General features: G+C 33.3%; 2 long non-coding RNA genes across 2 annotated transcripts; one reads left to right on the top strand and one right to left on the bottom strand.

Moving 5' to 3' along the window:
• Positions 1–248: 248 nt before the first annotated feature.
• On the bottom strand, positions 249–9,094 carry LOC125775752 (uncharacterized). Its single transcript, XR_007421360.1, has 2 exons — positions 8,644–9,094; positions 249–311 (listed from the first exon to the last, which is right to left on the bottom strand). It is a non-coding gene; the product is annotated as an uncharacterized LOC125775752 (long non-coding RNA).
• Positions 9,095–9,882: 788 nt separating this feature from the next.
• LOC125775668 (uncharacterized) lies at positions 9,883–16,445 on the top strand. The gene is made up of 3 exons (XR_007421269.1): positions 9,883–10,043; positions 13,437–16,110; positions 16,182–16,445. It is a non-coding gene; the product is annotated as an uncharacterized LOC125775668 (long non-coding RNA).
• The last annotated feature ends 1,290 nt before the right edge of the window (positions 16,446–17,735 follow it).

Raw genomic sequence — 17,735 nt, 5'->3', positions numbered from 1 at the left:
CGTACATACATACATATATGTATGCAATATGCAAGTAGTTAGTTTTTTCTAATTGGTGGTAATACTCGTATATGTTTTAACGGGGAAATCGCGCCAAAACGAACCACAAATGCTAATACAAATGTATGTGTGGTATGCAGGTGGTTCTTAGACGACAAAAGCTAATACTACATACATATGTATGTATGTATGTATGTACATATCGCTCATTTGTTGCAAGACCGGCATAAGTCAAAAAAATCGATTCTCCAGAAAACGCGTTTAAAGTTTTCAACTGACTACAACCTTACACGGTGACTCCAACCTTACACCTCTTCTCAAGCGGCGCATATAAGAGGTATTCATATGAATTTTTCACTCAACATGAAGTATGATATAACGAACAATTCTACAGCATTAACTCAAAAATCACGTTTTTTGATGTATGCCGGTCTTGCAGCAAATGAGCGATATGTGTATGAAAGTGCTTTTTGGTTGGGAAGTACTTGCATATTTGCGCCAAAACCAACGTTAAAAAGATAAGAATGTTCATGATTTGAAAAAATTCTTGTACATATGTACATACTTATATGTATTATATGCTTAGATTTTTTTAATTGTAAGCTGTAATGGGGAAATTGCACAAAAATTTAAGTTAAGCAGAAAATTTTCAACGGAATTTTAGTTTTAAAACAATTTCGACGCGTAAAGCCAACTCGCTAACTCTACCGTTACCGTTCGTTATTTAAATAAAATTATTTTTATTAATTTTTATTAATATGTCTGAAAAAAGAAAGTGCCGTGTCCGCGAGTGCGTACCACGCGTAATAAATTTTTTTCTTTCCCCAGCGATCCGGACCAGGCAAAAAAGTGGGTGGAAAACCTCAGGCCACCACCGCTGGACTTACCCGCCCACAATGCATTCGTTTGCATAGAGCACTTTGAACCAAGTGCAGTGGGCGTGAGGAAATTGAGGGCAAATGCGGTGCCAACCCTCAACCTTGGTGATTTTTTTCATTTTATTTATTTTCATTTATTTAATATATCTAATTAAAATTAAAATAAAATGTGAATAGTGTATAATAGTGTGAATAGTCTGCCATTCCGATATCCATTTTTTTTTTTTGTTGAGCGGGTTGGTGTTGTGTCATGGTGTACCAAGCTGTGTTTTGCAAGGGTGCGCCAGTTTTTCCCGGTATAAGCAATATTTTAATAAAATGTGTAAATATAGTGAATAAATATAGTGTCTGAATATAGTGGTTTAATTATTGCAAAACCTGTGCACTATATTCAGATTTTTGTAAAAAAATATATTTTGTGTATAATTTACAATACAGTTGTGCCTGAATATAGTGATTTTATTATTGTAAAACTTGTGCACTATATTCAGATTTTTATGATGAAATATATTTAAAATCGAATAAAAATCGAATCAGATTTTTGATGAAAAAATTTATTTTTGTGTACAATTTAGTGGAGGCTTATCTCATATAAGCAATATTTTAAAAAATGTGTGAATATAGTGCACATGTTTTGCAATAACTATAAAGTTTTGTAAAAAAAAAGGGGAAGAAGAAAAAAATCATTGCACTGACCAAATACATACATTTGATTGCAGATCTATTCCACTATTCGCAATATTTAGCATTTTATTTGTACGCATATACATACATATGCACTTCATCGTTCCCATTTAAATATTTAACTGCTAACTAACACAACTTTCTTTTATACATACATATGTACATATACATAGATTTATAATATAGTTGTGTCTGAATATAGTGATTTTATTATTGAAAAACTTGTGCACTATATTCAGATTGTTAAAATGTAAAAACTTGGGTGTTCGTTATATCGAGGTCTTTACTATTTAGAGTGTGCACAGTTGTACAGACTACTGACGTCGGAACATATAGAGCGCGACAGAAAGCAAGCGACGTTTGTGAAATATTAAAATACACACGTTCTTATGGACACAGTTTTTGAAGCAGCTGCAGAACTATATAACCGTGTCCATAAGAACGTGTGTATTTTAATATTTCACAAATGTCGCTTGCAGTCTGTCGCGCTCTATGTGTTCCGAGCGTCAGTATTATAGCGATGCATGTAATATGTGTACATATGTATGTATTATATACATATATAAAAAAAATATGGATATGTACATATACGTACGTATGTTAATGCATGTACGCATATGTGTATATTTAGAGTGTAGTGCTTAACAAATATACATACATATCGTCACCTTAAATGCAAAATAACTATCATCAAAAAATTCGAAATTGATTAGGGGTATTCTCTTGCTCTTGCAAAACCCGGTGCACGGTGCAAGAATTGCAGATTTACAACGGCACAACAACAAACACACGCAGAAAAATATTTGCAAGGGCTGTAAAATATGTCAGACCAAAACCCATGTATATTTGCGTGCAATGTCACGCAAAAAGAAAATTGCAACCCTGTTGTAGTTGCCATTTTACATAAAGACATATTACGTCGTTAAATTGTTGAGAAAGGTAAATTTTTATTAGATTTTATAATTTCTATTTAAATTATAAGGGGTATTCTCTTGCTCTTGCAAAACCCAGTGCACGGTGCAAGCATTGCAAATTTACAACGGCACAACAACAAACACACGCAGAAAAATATTTGCAAGGGCTGTGAAATATGTCAGACCAAAACCCGTGTATATTAGCGTGCAATGTCACGCAAAAATAAAATTGCAACCCTGTTGTAGTTGCCATTTTACATAAAGACATATTACGTCGTTAAATTGTTGAGAAAGGTAAATTTTAATTAGATTTTATAATTTCTATTTAAATTATAAAGTTTTGTTACAGTTTTTTTGTTAAAAATGCATGCAGAAGGTGCGCTAATTCACAATAGCCATGCACAATAGTCATTTACAATAAATTGACTGAATCAGTCCCTCATATATCACTAGATTCTGCAATGGGTGCTCTCGTGCCCTTGTATATTTTGGTGTAGTATTTTTGCAATCTGCAATCTTGCAAGAGCAAGAGAATACCCCTATTATATTATTGATTACGATTCACTACTTCAAATTATAATACATACGAGTACATAATATTAGATATGTATGTCCAACATTTTCAGGTTCTGCGCTAAAATATAAACCAGTTTTAACCAATATTAAAATATTTTCACTTTTGATCCGTTTTATTTGTGTTTTATTCACGCCACTGTAAATTTTCGAAAATATTGTTACGTTATTTTGTATTTTAGATAACGATATGTATGCACCCTTTTATACTTGTTGGTACTCGCGAATACAATATGACATATGTATGTATTTATAGTTTTGCTCCGCATATATCGGCCAATATTTAAATTATCTCAATGAAAATGAACATCCGACCGACTTTATTCTATATGATTGGTTTTTTAGTATGTGGTATTGGGAAAAAGATAAAATCTGCTCGATACTACCCGAACTTCCATATACTACATATAATGGTTTATATGTACATATACATATTTATATAAAATTCGATTCTCATATTGACGTTTTCCACCATAAAGTTTTTCCAATGATTTGATTCTTGCAAGTTGCAAGAGTATAAATTGTTCGGTTGCACCCGAACTTAGGCTTCATTACTTGTTTTTATATAGATACAGCTGCGCGCAATAATATAGTAGTGGGCAATAAAGTTAGTCAACAATTTTTTTTAAGTTAATTGTTTTTATTATCCATAATATGTAAGTTTCACAGTTATTTTGCATTTTGACAATATAACTTTTGTTAAGCACTACTATTTCATTGCTCGCAGCTGTACATATACATATTGGCACAATTCCGATTACTTTGGCGGTGAGGTAATGCAAACAAATTTTGTTATAAATGGGAAATGTGCTGATAGGGGTGCTTTTCCAGAGGAGGAATATGCAAAATTAATGTTGCTAACACTTATATTTTCCAAAATATTCCCGATTTCCTCATACTTGTCCACAACGGGCGTAAAAGTAATTTTTAAAATGTAGATTTCTTAATTAAAAAGATGCGAAAATGTAATATGTAAATTTGTTTAAAGGTTTACAGTTAAATTTAATAGATTTGAAGTGAAAAATTTAATAATTTAAATTCTGATGAATGTAGTGAAATAGCTTGTTGAAATGTTACACTATTCGGAGTTTTTGAACTTTAAAATCGAATATTGTGTAAACTAAGCATTTTCGGTACCTATAACCTTTTTAATCAGGAGGATTTCCTCTTTCCAACGGTACCTTTAGATCGCCAAAGTTATCGGAATTTTGCCACTTTGCCCACATATTACTGCAAATTAAAATACTAATATAATATACGTACATATATGTATATATGTATATAATCGCATCTACATACTTATATGAGGTTCATTAAAAAATTTTAATGTATCCTATTAGGCTATGAAGATGCACCTAGGCATTTGTGGACGGTTCCACGGCCAAGAAGAAGATGCTGCATTAGCAGCGGCGTTACGAGACAGGCGACTCTTTTTGGATTCCCTAAAAGGGAAGATGTTCGCCAAAGTTGGGCAAAGGCTTGCAACATAGTAGCATCGCCTTCCGATTCCCTGTTTATTTGTCGAAACCACTTTGATCCTGAGTTTGTAACTAAATTCAGACTTCTGCCTGGGGCTTTCCCTTGTTTAAGATTAGAGTCAGAACTAAATCATAGCACATCTAGCTCTGACTCTGATTGGGTATGCCCGCCCGTCACTACAACTTATGTTCGTCCTAAAGTAGCTGTAGAAGGTAGTGTAGAGGACGACATTACTTTGATGGAATTTGAAAAATATTCCATCCTAGAGGAAAAGAGATTAGTATTAGGGCAGAAAGTAACTGCGAAGGCTATGCATTAGACAGCCGCGAACGATTTGCTCGATCCGCGCGTTATTATCAAAGTAATGCGCTGAAACTAAATAAAAAGGTCAAGGAGTTAGAGGGGGTTATTCAAGACTTGGAAAAAAATATGAAGAACTAAAAAAACGTGCAATAGTTGCGGATGAGACTTCTTGCCAAGACGCTATAACATTCGCTAGGATGGTCGTCACGAAACGCAATCACTTTTTTAGTGACAGTGAAAAGACATTGGCACATAACATTAGTTATATGTCCACCAAATCATATAATTTCATGCGTGACGATTTAGGTTTCTCGTTACCGAGTAAAAGTTCCCTTTTGAGATGGCGCCCCATAAAATATGTTTTTCCTGGCTTCGATGCCAATGTCATAACAAATTTAGGCAAAATTGCCAAAAATATGTCCGATCTAGAACGTAATTGCGTTCTTTTATTTGATGAAATCATCATAAAGTCCGACCTAACTTACAATAGAGTTAGAGATATTATTGATGGATTTGTAGACTATGGGGACGACCATCGCGAAATGAAAATAGGCAATAAGTGTTGTTTCTTTATGGTAAAAGGGTTAAGTTCAGGTTGGAAATATGTGTTTTCATACTATATTTCCAATGGTGGACTTACTAATCAAAATTTATCCGAAATTTTGAATAAAAATATCTGAGCACTAAAGTCCATTGGACTTAATGTTAAGGCTTTAGTCTGTGATCAAGGGGCTTCAAATTCTTCGATTTTTAAAACGATAAGAATTAATGAAGGAAATCCCCTTTACATGCACGATGGTTCGAAAGTGTATTGCTTATATGACTATTGCCATCTAATTAAGTCCGTCCGCAATACGTTGATGAAATATGATATTTCAACTCCTGATGGAATAGTCAGTTTTAGTGTTATGAAAAAACTATTCTCCATTGACCAGAGCAATACACACTTTAAAATATGTCCGAAACTTACGGAGTCACATATTTATACCAGCGTTTTTGAGAAAATGTCTGTAAAACGTGCCACTCAGGTTTTTAGCAATTCGGTCGCGGCTGGCATCGAAATGGCTTATAGCCAAAATCTATTCGGCAGTGACGAATATTTATTAAAATGTGTAAAGCCTACGCAGTTATTCGTCAAGAGAATGAATGATCTCTTTGACGATTTAGACTGCAAGCAATTTAATTCTAAAAATCCGTTAAAATGTCCGCTCATAAGAAATGAATTCGGGAAGGTCCAACGCCTCCATGATCATATTAAGTTTGGATCGGTTTCGTGATCAGGAATCTCGTTGCGTTGTTTAACAATGAAGTTCATCAGTGATCACATTTTTTGTCTAAATACACGTGCTTTGATGTCATGTCGATTGCTGCAACAATCGTCGAAACCGCAGCAAATAGTTGTCAGCATTTTGTCGAATCATTAAATGATATGCGTAATAATTTATCAAACCAATCTTCTTGGTAATTTCTTCACCTTAAATTAAAGTAGTAGAATTATTATTTTGTATGTAAAACTAACGTCTATATTTTTAGCATAATTATAAATACTCTCTAAACAACTATTATATTGAAACTCAACATTCAATGGATTTTTCATTTTGATATTGAAATAATATCCATTTCACTTTGCAAAAACATCACCGAGTATTGCAACGTGTCATATGAATGATGTGTTTCAAATATTTGTTTCAGTTGCCCAGTATCGCGACATGTAAGCACAATATCGCGTGTTTCCAAGTTTTCACAACAATCAAGATGGCAACTCCATATATTGTTGGAGCGTTATAAAGGTTGTAACGATCCAACTCTATGGTGAATCTGTCCGTATATCTACAAAATCAAATGCAAACTCTGTATTACTGATTTATAAACCCTTTTTTGGAATTATCATACGTAATAATATGTTCCCTTTTTAAGTTATTGGTTGAGTAACACCAGAGAACGTACATTTATAGAGAAGGTTCAGGGTGAGCCGATTGTCAAAATGTTCCTCTTTTTGGAGGGGTTGAGTTTTCTATTAGTGGATTTCACCACAAAAAATTATTAGCAGATTTCACCAATATTTAACATGAAGGGGTCGAAAATAACAGAATTGAGCATGAAATGAGAAAAATACTAATAAGAGATAGCCAATGAAGTAAAAGCTATGTACATATATGTAATTACAATATGTGCATGCTCTTTTTGGCTGAGTATTTGCATATAAGATTTTTTGATGTTTTCATGGAGGAATTACGCCAAATTTAAGGAGGAAATATGCGTATATGTATAAAATATGCAAGTAGTTATATTTTTTTAATTATAGGTAATATATGTTTTAACGAGGAAATCGCGCCAAATGAGTATTGGGCATATTTGAGTTTTCGATTGTTGGTTTGTACTTAGATTTTTTACGTATGTAAAGGGTGATTTTTTAAGAGCTTGATAACTTTTTTTTAAAAAAAAACGCATAAAATTTGCAAAATCTCATCGGTTCTTTATTTGAAACGTTAGATCGGTTCATGACATTTACTTTTTGAAGATAATTTCATTTAAATGTTGACCGCGGCTGCGTCTTAGGTGGTCCATTCGGAAAGTCCAATTTTGGGCAACTTTTTCGAGCATTTCGGCCGGAATAGCCCGAATTTCTTCGGAAATGTTGTCTTCCAAAGCTGGAATAGTTGCTGGCTTATTTCTGTAGACTTTAGACTTGACGTAGCCCCACAAAAAATAGTCTAAAGGCGTTAAATCGCATGATCTTGGTGGCCAACTTACGGGTCCATTTCTTGAGATGAATTGTTGTCCGAAGTTTTCCCTCAAAATGGCCATAGAATCGCGAGCTGTGTGGCATGTAGCGCCATCTTGTTGAAACCACATGTCAACCAAGTTCAGTTCTTCCATTTTTGGCAACAAAAAGTTTGTTAGCATCGAACGATAGCGATCGCCATTCACCGTAACGTTGCGTCCAACAGCATCTTTGAAAAAATACGGTCCAATGATTCCACCAGCGTACAAACCACACCAAACAGTGCATTTTTCGGGATGCATGGGCAGTTCTTGAACGGCTTCTGGTTGCTCTTCACCCCAAATGCGGCAATTTTGCTTATTTACGTAGCCATTCAACCAGAAATGAGCCTCATCGCTGAACAAAATTTGTCGATAAACACATTTCGAACCGAACACTGATTTTGGTAATAAAATTCAATGATTTGCAAGCGTTGCTCGTTAGTAAGTCTATTCATGATGAAATGTCAAAGCATACTGAGCATCTTTCTCTTTGACACCATGTCTGAAATCCCACGTGATCTGTCAAATACTAATGCATGAAAATCCTAACCTCAAAAAAATCACCCGTTAGTATATGTATATTTTATATGTAAGCAATATGCATGTAGTTTGTTTTTTCTGATTGTAGGTAATATAAGTATGTTTTAACGGGGAAGTTGCGCCAATAGGAACTGCAAAAATGTATGAGTGCATTTACAATATATGTTTGCGCTTTTTGGCTTAGTATTGGCATATTAGATTTTTCTAATATACATATGTATGTATGTATGCAATATGAAAGCAGTTAAATTTTTTCTAATTGTATGTAATATACATAAATACATAAGTTTTTGCCGGGAAATTGCGCCAAAACGAACCACAAATGCTAATACAAATGTGTGTGTGGTATGCAGGTGGTTTTTGGCTGAGTATTTGATTATTATATTTTTCTGATATATCGCTCATTTGCTGCAACGTCGTCATAACTCAAAAAAATCGATTCGCCAGAAAACGCGTTTAAAGTTTTCAACTTACTACAACCTTTCACGGTGACTCCAACCTTACACCTCTTCTCAAGCGGAGCATATAAGAGGTATTCATATGAATTTTTCACTCAATATGAAGTATGATATAACGAACAATTCTGCATTATTAACTCAAAAATCACGTTTTTTTGAATTATGCCGGTCTTGCAGCAAATGAGCGATATGTACATATGTATGTTTTCATGGAGGAATTGCGCCAAATCTAACAATAAAAAATAAGGTAGAATCGCGCAAGAGTAAACCCGCGAGAAAGTTAAACCTTCGGCTAACTTTAGGTTAACCTTTTTGCACTTATCTATTTATTTTTCAAACCCAACCGTTTGTTTGGCAAGATAAACAATTGTTATGTTTTCCCCAAATTTCTTTGTAAAAAATTATTGTCGATATATTAAAACACTCTTGGGACATTTTAATTAACTTTTTCGATATTCTACTGTACGTACATACATACATATATGTATGCAATATGCAAGTAGTTAGTTTTTTCTAATTGGTGGTAATACTCGTATATGTTTTAACGGGGAAATCGCGCCAAAACGAACCACAAATGCTAATACAAATGTATGTGTGGTATGCAGGTGGTTCTTAGACGACAAAAGCTAATACTACATACATATGTATGTATGTATGTATGTACATATCGCTCATTTGTTGCAAGACCGGCATAAGTCAAAAAAATCGATTCTCCAGAAAACGCGTTTAAAGTTTTCAACTGACTACAACCTTACACGGTGACTCCAACCTTACACCTCTTCTCAAGCGGCGCATATAAGAGGTATTCATATGAATTTTTCACTCAACATGAAGTATGATATAACGAACAATTCTACAGCATTAACTCAAAAATCACGTTTTTTGATGTATGCCGGTCTTGCAGCAAATGAGCGATATGTGTATGAAAGTGCTTTTTGGTTGGGAAGTACTTGCATATTTGCGCCAAAACCAACGTTAAAAAGATAAGAATGTTCATGATTTGAAAAAATTCTTGTACATATGTACATACTTATATGTATTATATGCTTAGATTTTTTTAATTGTAAGCTGTAATGGGGAAATTGCACAAAAATTTAAGTTAAGCAGAAAATTTTCAACGGAATTTTAGTTTTAAAACAATTTCGACGCGTAAAGCCAACTCGCTAACTCTACCGTTACCGTTCGTTATTTAAATAAAATTATTTTTATTAATTTTTATTAATATGTCTGAAAAAAGAAAGTGCCGTGTTCGCGAGTGCGTACCACGCGTAATAAATTTTTTTCTTTCCCCAGCGATCCGGACCAGGCAAAAAAGTGGGTGGAAAACCTCAGGCCACCACCGCTGGACTTACCCGCCCACAATGCATTCGTTTGCATAGAGCACTTTGAACCAAGTGCAGTGGGCGTGAGGAAATTGAGGGCAAATGCGGTGCCAACCCTCAACCTTGGTGATTTTTTTCATTTTATTTATTTTCATTTATTTAATATATCTAATTAAAATTAAAATAAAATGTGAATAGTGTATAATAGTGTGAATAGTCTGCCATTCCGATATCCATTTTTTTTTTTTGTTGAGCGGGTTGGTGTTGTGTCATGGTGTACCAAGCTGTGTTTTGCAAGGGTGCGCCAGTTTTTCCCGGTATAAGCAATATTTTAATAAGATGTGTAAATATAGTGAATAAATATATTGTCTGAATATAGTGATTTAATTATTGCAAAACCTGTGCACTATATTCAGATTTTTGTAAAAAAAAAAATATTTTGTGTATAATTTACAATACAGTTGTGCCTGAATATAGTGATTTTGTTATTGTAAAACTTGTGCACTATATTCAGATTTTTATTATAAAATATATTTAAAATCGAATTAAAATCGAATCAGATTTTTGATTTATTTTTGTGTACAATTTAGTGGAGGCTTATCTCATATAAGCAATATTTTAAAAAATGTGTGAATATAGTGCACATGTTTTGCAATAACTATAAAGTTTTGTAAAAAAAAGTGGAAAGAAAAAAATCATTGCACTGACCAAATACATACATTTAATTGCAGATCTATTCCACTATTCGCAATATTTAGCATTTTATTTGTACGCATATACATACATATGCACTTCATCGTTCTCATTTAAATATTGCACTGCTAACTAACACAACTTTATTTTATACATACATATGTACATATAGATTTATAATATAGTTGTGTCTGAATATAGTGATTTAATTATTGTAAAACTTGTGCACTATATTCAGATTGTTAAAATGTAAAAACTTGGGTGTTCGTTATATCGAGGTCTTTACTATTTAGAGTGTGCACAGTTGTACAGACTACTGACGTCGGAACATATAGAGCGCGACAGAAAGCAAGCGACGTTTGTGAAATATTAAAATACACACGTTCTTATGGACACAGTTTTTGAAGCAGCTGCAGAACTATATAACCGTGTCCATAAGAACGTGTGTATTTTAATATTTCACAAATGTCGCTTGCAGTCTGTCGCGCTCTATGTGTTCCGAGCGTCAGTATTATAGCGATGCATGTAATATGTGTACATATGTATGTATTATATACATATATAAAAAAAATATGGATATGTACATATACGTACGTATGTTAATGCATGTACGCATATGTGTATATTTAGAGTGTAGTGCTTAACAAATATACATACATATCGTCACCTTAAATGCAAAATAACTATCATCAAAAAATTCGAAATTGATTAGGGGTATTCTCTTGCTCTTGCAAAACCCGGTGCACGGTGCAAGAATTGCAGATTTACAACGGCACAACAACAAACACACGCAGAAAAATATTTGCAAGGGCTGTAAAATATGTCAGACCAAAACCCATGTATATTTGCGTGCAATGTCACGCAAAAAGAAAATTGCAACCCTGTTGTAGTTGCCATTTTACATAAAGACATATTACGTCGTTAAATTGTTGAGAAAGGTAAATTTTTATTAGATTTTATAATTTCTATTTAAATTATAAGGGGTATTCTCTTGCTCTTGCAAAACCCAGTGCACGGTGCAAGCATTGCAAATTTACAACGGCACAACAACAAACACACGCAGAAAAATATTTGCAAGGGCTGTGAAATATGTCAGACCAAAACCCGTGTATATTAGCGTGCAATGTCACGCAAAAATAAAATTGCAACCCTGTTGTAGTTGCCATTTTACATAAAGACATATTACGTCGTTAAATTGTTGAGAAAGGTAAATTTTAATTAGATTTTATAATTTCTATTTAAATTATAAAGTTTTGTTACAGTTTTTTTGTTAAAAATGCATGCAGAAGGTGCGCTAATTCACAATAGCCATGCACAATAGTCATTTACAATAAATTGACTGAATCAGTCCCTCATATATCACTAGATTCTGCAATGGGTGCTCTCGTGCCCTTGTATATTTTGGTGTAGTATTTTTGCAATCTGCAATCTTGCAAGAGCAAGAGAATACCCCTATTATATTATTGATTACGATTCACTACTTCAAATTATAATACATACGAGTACATAATATTAGATATGTATGTCCAACATTTTCAGGTTCTGCGCTAAAATATAAACCAGTTTTAACCAATATTAAAATATTTTCACTTTTGATCCGTTTTATTTGTGTTTTATTCACGCCACTGTAAATTTTCGAAAATATTGTTACGTTATTTTGTATTTTAGATAACGATATGTATGCACCCTTTTATACTTGTTGGTACTCGCGAATACAATATGACATATGTATGTATTTATAGTTTTGCTCCGCATATATCGGCCAATATTTAAATTATCTCAATGAAAATGAACATCCGACCGACTTTATTCTATATGATTGGTTTTTTAGTATGTGGTATTGGGAAAAAGATAAAATCTGCTCGATACTACCCGAACTTCCATATACTACATATAATGGTTTATATGTACATATACATATTTATATAAAATTCGATTCTCATATTGACGTTTTCCACCATAAAGTTTTTCCAATGATTTGATTCTTGCAAGTTGCAAGAGTATAAATTGTTCGGTTGCACCCGAACTTAGGCTTCATTACTTGTTTTTATATAGATACAGCTGCGCGCAATAATATAGTAGTGGGCAATAAAGTTAGTCAACAATTTTTTTTAAGTTAATTGTTTTTATTATCCATAATATGTAAGTTTCACAGTTATTTTGCATTTTGACAATATAACTTTTGTTAAGCACTACTATTTCATTGCTCGCAGCTGTACATATACATATTGGCACAATTCCGATTACTTTGGCGGTGAGGTAATGCAAACAAATTTTGTTATAAATGGGAAATGTGCTGATAGGGGTGCTTTTCCAGAGGAGGAATATGCAAAATTAATGTTGCTAACACTTATATTTTCCAAAATATTCCCGATTTCCTCATACTTGTCCACAACGGGCGTAAAAGTAATTTTTAAAATGTAGATTTCTTAATTAAAAAGATGCGAAAATGTAATATGTAAATTTGTTTAAAGGTTTACAGTTAAATTTAATAGATTTGAAGTGAAAAATTTAATAATTTAAATTCTGATGAATGTAGTGAAATAGCTTGTTGAAATGTTACACTATTCGGAGTTTTTGAACTTTAAAATCGAATATTGTGTAAACTAAGCATTTTCGGTACCTATAACCTTTTTAATCAGGAGGATTTCCTCTTTCCAACGGTACCTTTAGATCGCCAAAGTTATCGGAATTTTGCCACTTTGCCCACATATTACTGCAAATTAAAATACTAATATAATATACGTACATATATGTATATATGTATATAATCGCATCTACATACTTATATGAGGTTCATTAAAAAATTTTAATGTATCCTATTAGGCTATGAAGATGCACCTAGGCATTTGTGGACGGTTCCACGGCCAAGAAGAAGATGCTGCATTAGCAGCGGCGTTACGAGACAGGCGACTCTTTTTGGATTCCCTAAAAGGGAAGATGTTCGCCAAAGTTGGGCAAAGGCTTGCAACATAGTAGCATCGCCTTCCGATTCCCTGTTTATTTGTCGAAACCACTTTGATCCTGAGTTTGTAACTAAATTCAGACTTCTGCCTGGGGCTTTCCCTTGTTTAAGATTAGAGTCAGAACTAAATCATAGCACATCTAGCTCTGACTCTGATTGGGTATGCCCGCCCGTCACTACAACTTATGTTCGTCCTAAAGTAGCTGTAGAAGGTAGTGTAGAGGACGACATTACTTTGATGGAATTTGAAAAATATTCCATCCTAGAGGAAAAGAGATTAGTATTAGGGCAGAAAGTAACTGCGAAGGCTATGCATTAGACAGCCGCGAACGATTTGCTCGATCCGCGCGTTATTATCAAAGTAATGCGCTGAAACTAAATAAAAAGGTCAAGGAGTTAGAGGGGGTTATTCAAGACTTGGAAAAAAATATGAAGAACTAAAAAAACGTGCAATAGTTGCGGATGAGACTTCTTGCCAAGACGCTATAACATTCGCTAGGATGGTCGTCACGAAACGCAATCACTTTTTTAGTGACAGTGAAAAGACATTGGCACATAACATTAGTTATATGTCCACCAAATCATATAATTTCATGCGTGACGATTTAGGTTTCTCGTTACCGAGTAAAAGTTCCCTTTTGAGATGGCGCCCCATAAAATATGTTTTTCCTGGCTTCGATGCCAATGTCATAACAAATTTAGGCAAAATTGCCAAAAATATGTCCGATCTAGAACGTAATTGCGTTCTTTTATTTGATGAAATCATCATAAAGTCCGACCTAACTTACAATAGAGTTAGAGATATTATTGATGGATTTGTAGACTATGGGGACGACCATCGCGAAATGAAAATAGGCAATAAGTGTTGTTTCTTTATGGTAAAAGGGTTAAGTTCAGGTTGGAAATATGTGTTTTCATACTATATTTCCAATGGTGGACTTACTAATCAAAATTTATCCGAAATTTTGAATAAAAATATCTGAGCACTAAAGTCCATTGGACTTAATGTTAAGGCTTTAGTCTGTGATCAAGGGGCTTCAAATTCTTCGATTTTTAAAACGATAAGAATTAATGAAGGAAATCCCCTTTACATGCACGATGGTTCGAAAGTGTATTGCTTATATGACTATTGCCATCTAATTAAGTCCGTCCGCAATACGTTGATGAAATATGATATTTCAACTCCTGATGGAATAGTCAGTTTTAGTGTTATGAAAAAACTATTCTCCATTGACCAGAGCAATACACACTTTAAAATATGTCCGAAACTTACGGAGTCACATATTTATACCAGCGTTTTTGAGAAAATGTCTGTAAAACGTGCCACTCAGGTTTTTAGCAATTCGGTCGCGGCTGGCATCGAAATGGCTTATAGCCAAAATCTATTCGGCAGTGACGAATATTTATTAAAATGTGTAAAGCCTACGCAGTTATTCGTCAAGAGAATGAATGATCTCTTTGACGATTTAGACTGCAAGCAATTTAATTCTAAAAATCCGTTAAAATGTCCGCTCATAAGAAATGAATTCGGGAAGGTCCAACGCCTCCATGATCATATTAAGTTTTTACAATCCATTAAATTACCTGTCGTGGCTCGGGTTAAATGTATTGATGGCCTTTCCAATACAATTAGGGCTATGTTATTGTTAGCAGAAAAACTCTTTAGGGAACAAAAGGAATTAAAATATTTATTCCTTGGGAAAATGAATCAGGATGCGTTGGAGAATTTCTTTTATAGAGTCTGGGCGAGTCAGGGTATTAATACCCATCCGACTGCTCATGAAATCCAGTACATTGTAGGTCGTCTAATATCTATGAAGATACTTAGACAAAATTTTTAAAATAAGGGTGCAAATTGTGAGGATGATGACGATGTCAATTTAGATTGGAATTTAGGCCCCGAAGATCGTCATCTAGATGTACAGGGAAACGAACAGGAATCTGAGCAACTCGACCTGGAATCTTTCACTATTCCTGACGAAAATTTTGTTGAAGAGGACGACAAAGCTGACGTCCGGATCAAGCGGTATTACACTGGCTATGGTATTTACCAAAAAATTCTGTGTAAGATCCATTGCGAAAAATGCACCAAAGCAATGACGAAGACACAAAGCGATTTAACGCTGTATTCGGAGGCCCTCATCAGAGCAAAAAATTACAGGGATGACAGCGATTTAAGGCTGGTCAATCCTAGTGATAGGGTCTTCGAAGTGTGACGACTGCAAATGATGTGGTACGTCAAGCTCTTCAACGAATATGCTCATCATTCCAATGTTCGTTGTTTAATGTTGTCCGCTATACAACAAAAAACCGAAAATGTTTTTCCTCAATGGTTTGATCAAACCGATGAGTGTTTCGCACACAAGCTAAAATTATTAGAGTATTTAGTGACAGTACTCCTTTTCAAAAATTCAAAGTGGTTTGTAAAAGAAGAATTAAATAGGGAACGACATCGAAGCGCGATGAAAAAATAAAAAAAACTTAAAAGTAAGTTGCAAGCCAGAACCCTTTAGCTAGCGAACATCTTACTTTTGGGTAAGTAATGATTTACAAAATAATAACATATAAACTTTTTTTTAATGTTTTTGACTTTATTCTATTTACAGGTTTTTTCTATTTTCAGCTTTTTTATATTTTCAGCTCTGTTTTTACTTTCAGGTTTTTTTTATCTTTCCAGGGTTTTTTTCTTTTTCTAACGTTGCAGCTGAGCCTAGCTTTTTTAAAAAGTAATATTAATCAAGATGAATTAAATTTAATTCATCCCGATTAATATTATTGTTTAAAAAAGCAGGTGAAATTAAATGACTTAATTTCATTATTAAGTCGTGTGAGAAATTTCCATTTTAAATGGAACATTTCGTAATTCAGTTTTAAATTTATTTTTTTATATTAATAATTAATTTAATTAAAATTTTTAAATTGTTAGTTTTAAGTAAAAATAATTCAATAAAAATACCTTACATATTTAATAAAAAAATAAAAAAAATTTCTTTATTTAAATTAATTTAACTAAAATTTTTAAATTGTTAAAGAAAAAATATTTCAATAAAGTTATACATATTTTATAAAAAAATAAAAAAAAATTGTCTTTATTTAAAATAAAATCATTTTGGATTTGTTTCAGTTCATTGTTATGCAAACCAACAATTGTACATACATATATACATGCATATGTAAATTTGTATAGTAACGTTGGCACGACAAAAAATAAACATATGTACATACATTTGTTTCAACAAAAGCATACACACTTTTACAAACATACAGCGCATATGAGCAAGCGCAAAATCAACCCTTATTCGTGTACACACGTAGGGATGGCAAAATTGGTTACAGAATCGATTCTCGATTCTGACTATTTTTCTATATTTTTCGATTCTAAGAATCGATTATCCGGGGGCAAAAATCGATTCGTTCGATTCTAATCGATTTTAAATTAAAGGGACAAAAATGTATTTAATAAATCACAAGGCATAAATTGAATGGATAATTCAAATCGATTAAATAAAACACAAAAATAGTTAAAAACAATTATATTGTTTTGTTTAAAAATAAGGTACAGGGAACATTACATTTCATTTCATTTTTTTTTTAATAATTCAAGTTGTTTAAAGAAGTTTAATAAAATAAGTTTTTAAATAAATTTAAAATAAGTAAAAGAACAATAAGCTAATTGTCAGTTTAAGAAAACCATACATTTTCGGGGACAGATCTTAAAAACAGAAGCATATTTAAGTGATCTGGCGTTAACCGGCTGCGAATTTGATTCGCAGTTAGCCCAGTATGCGAAAATAAACGTTCACAAGGTGTTGAAGTCGCAACAATTGATAAGTATTTTCTTGCAATCCTCGATACGTGAGGATACTCATTTTCGATACTTTTCCAAACATGTAATGGATCTGGTGTACTACCTCTATCTTTTATCGGCCGATTAATAAATTGCCTTAATTCAATTGGTACTCTACCCGCTTCAGTAAATTTATGGTAGGAAAGTTTCTTGACCGTTTCTTAAGCGTTTTTTTATATGAAGTTTTTACAATTCTTGAGAGCTGTCTACTAAGCTTATAACTTGAAACTGGTCACTTAATTAATAGTAAAGTCGAATGTCAAGAATCGATTCTTAATCGACTCCGACTACTGAAGATCGATTCCGAAAACTC

The sequence above is a fragment of the Bactrocera dorsalis genome, chromosome 1, assembly GCF_023373825.1.
Source record: "Bactrocera dorsalis isolate Fly_Bdor chromosome 1, ASM2337382v1, whole genome shotgun sequence".
In the NCBI taxonomy this organism is placed as follows: Eukaryota; Metazoa; Arthropoda; class Insecta; order Diptera; family Tephritidae; genus Bactrocera; species Bactrocera dorsalis.
The sequence above is the reverse complement of the archived record's forward strand: the minus strand, read 5'-3'. Positions and strand labels throughout refer to the sequence as shown.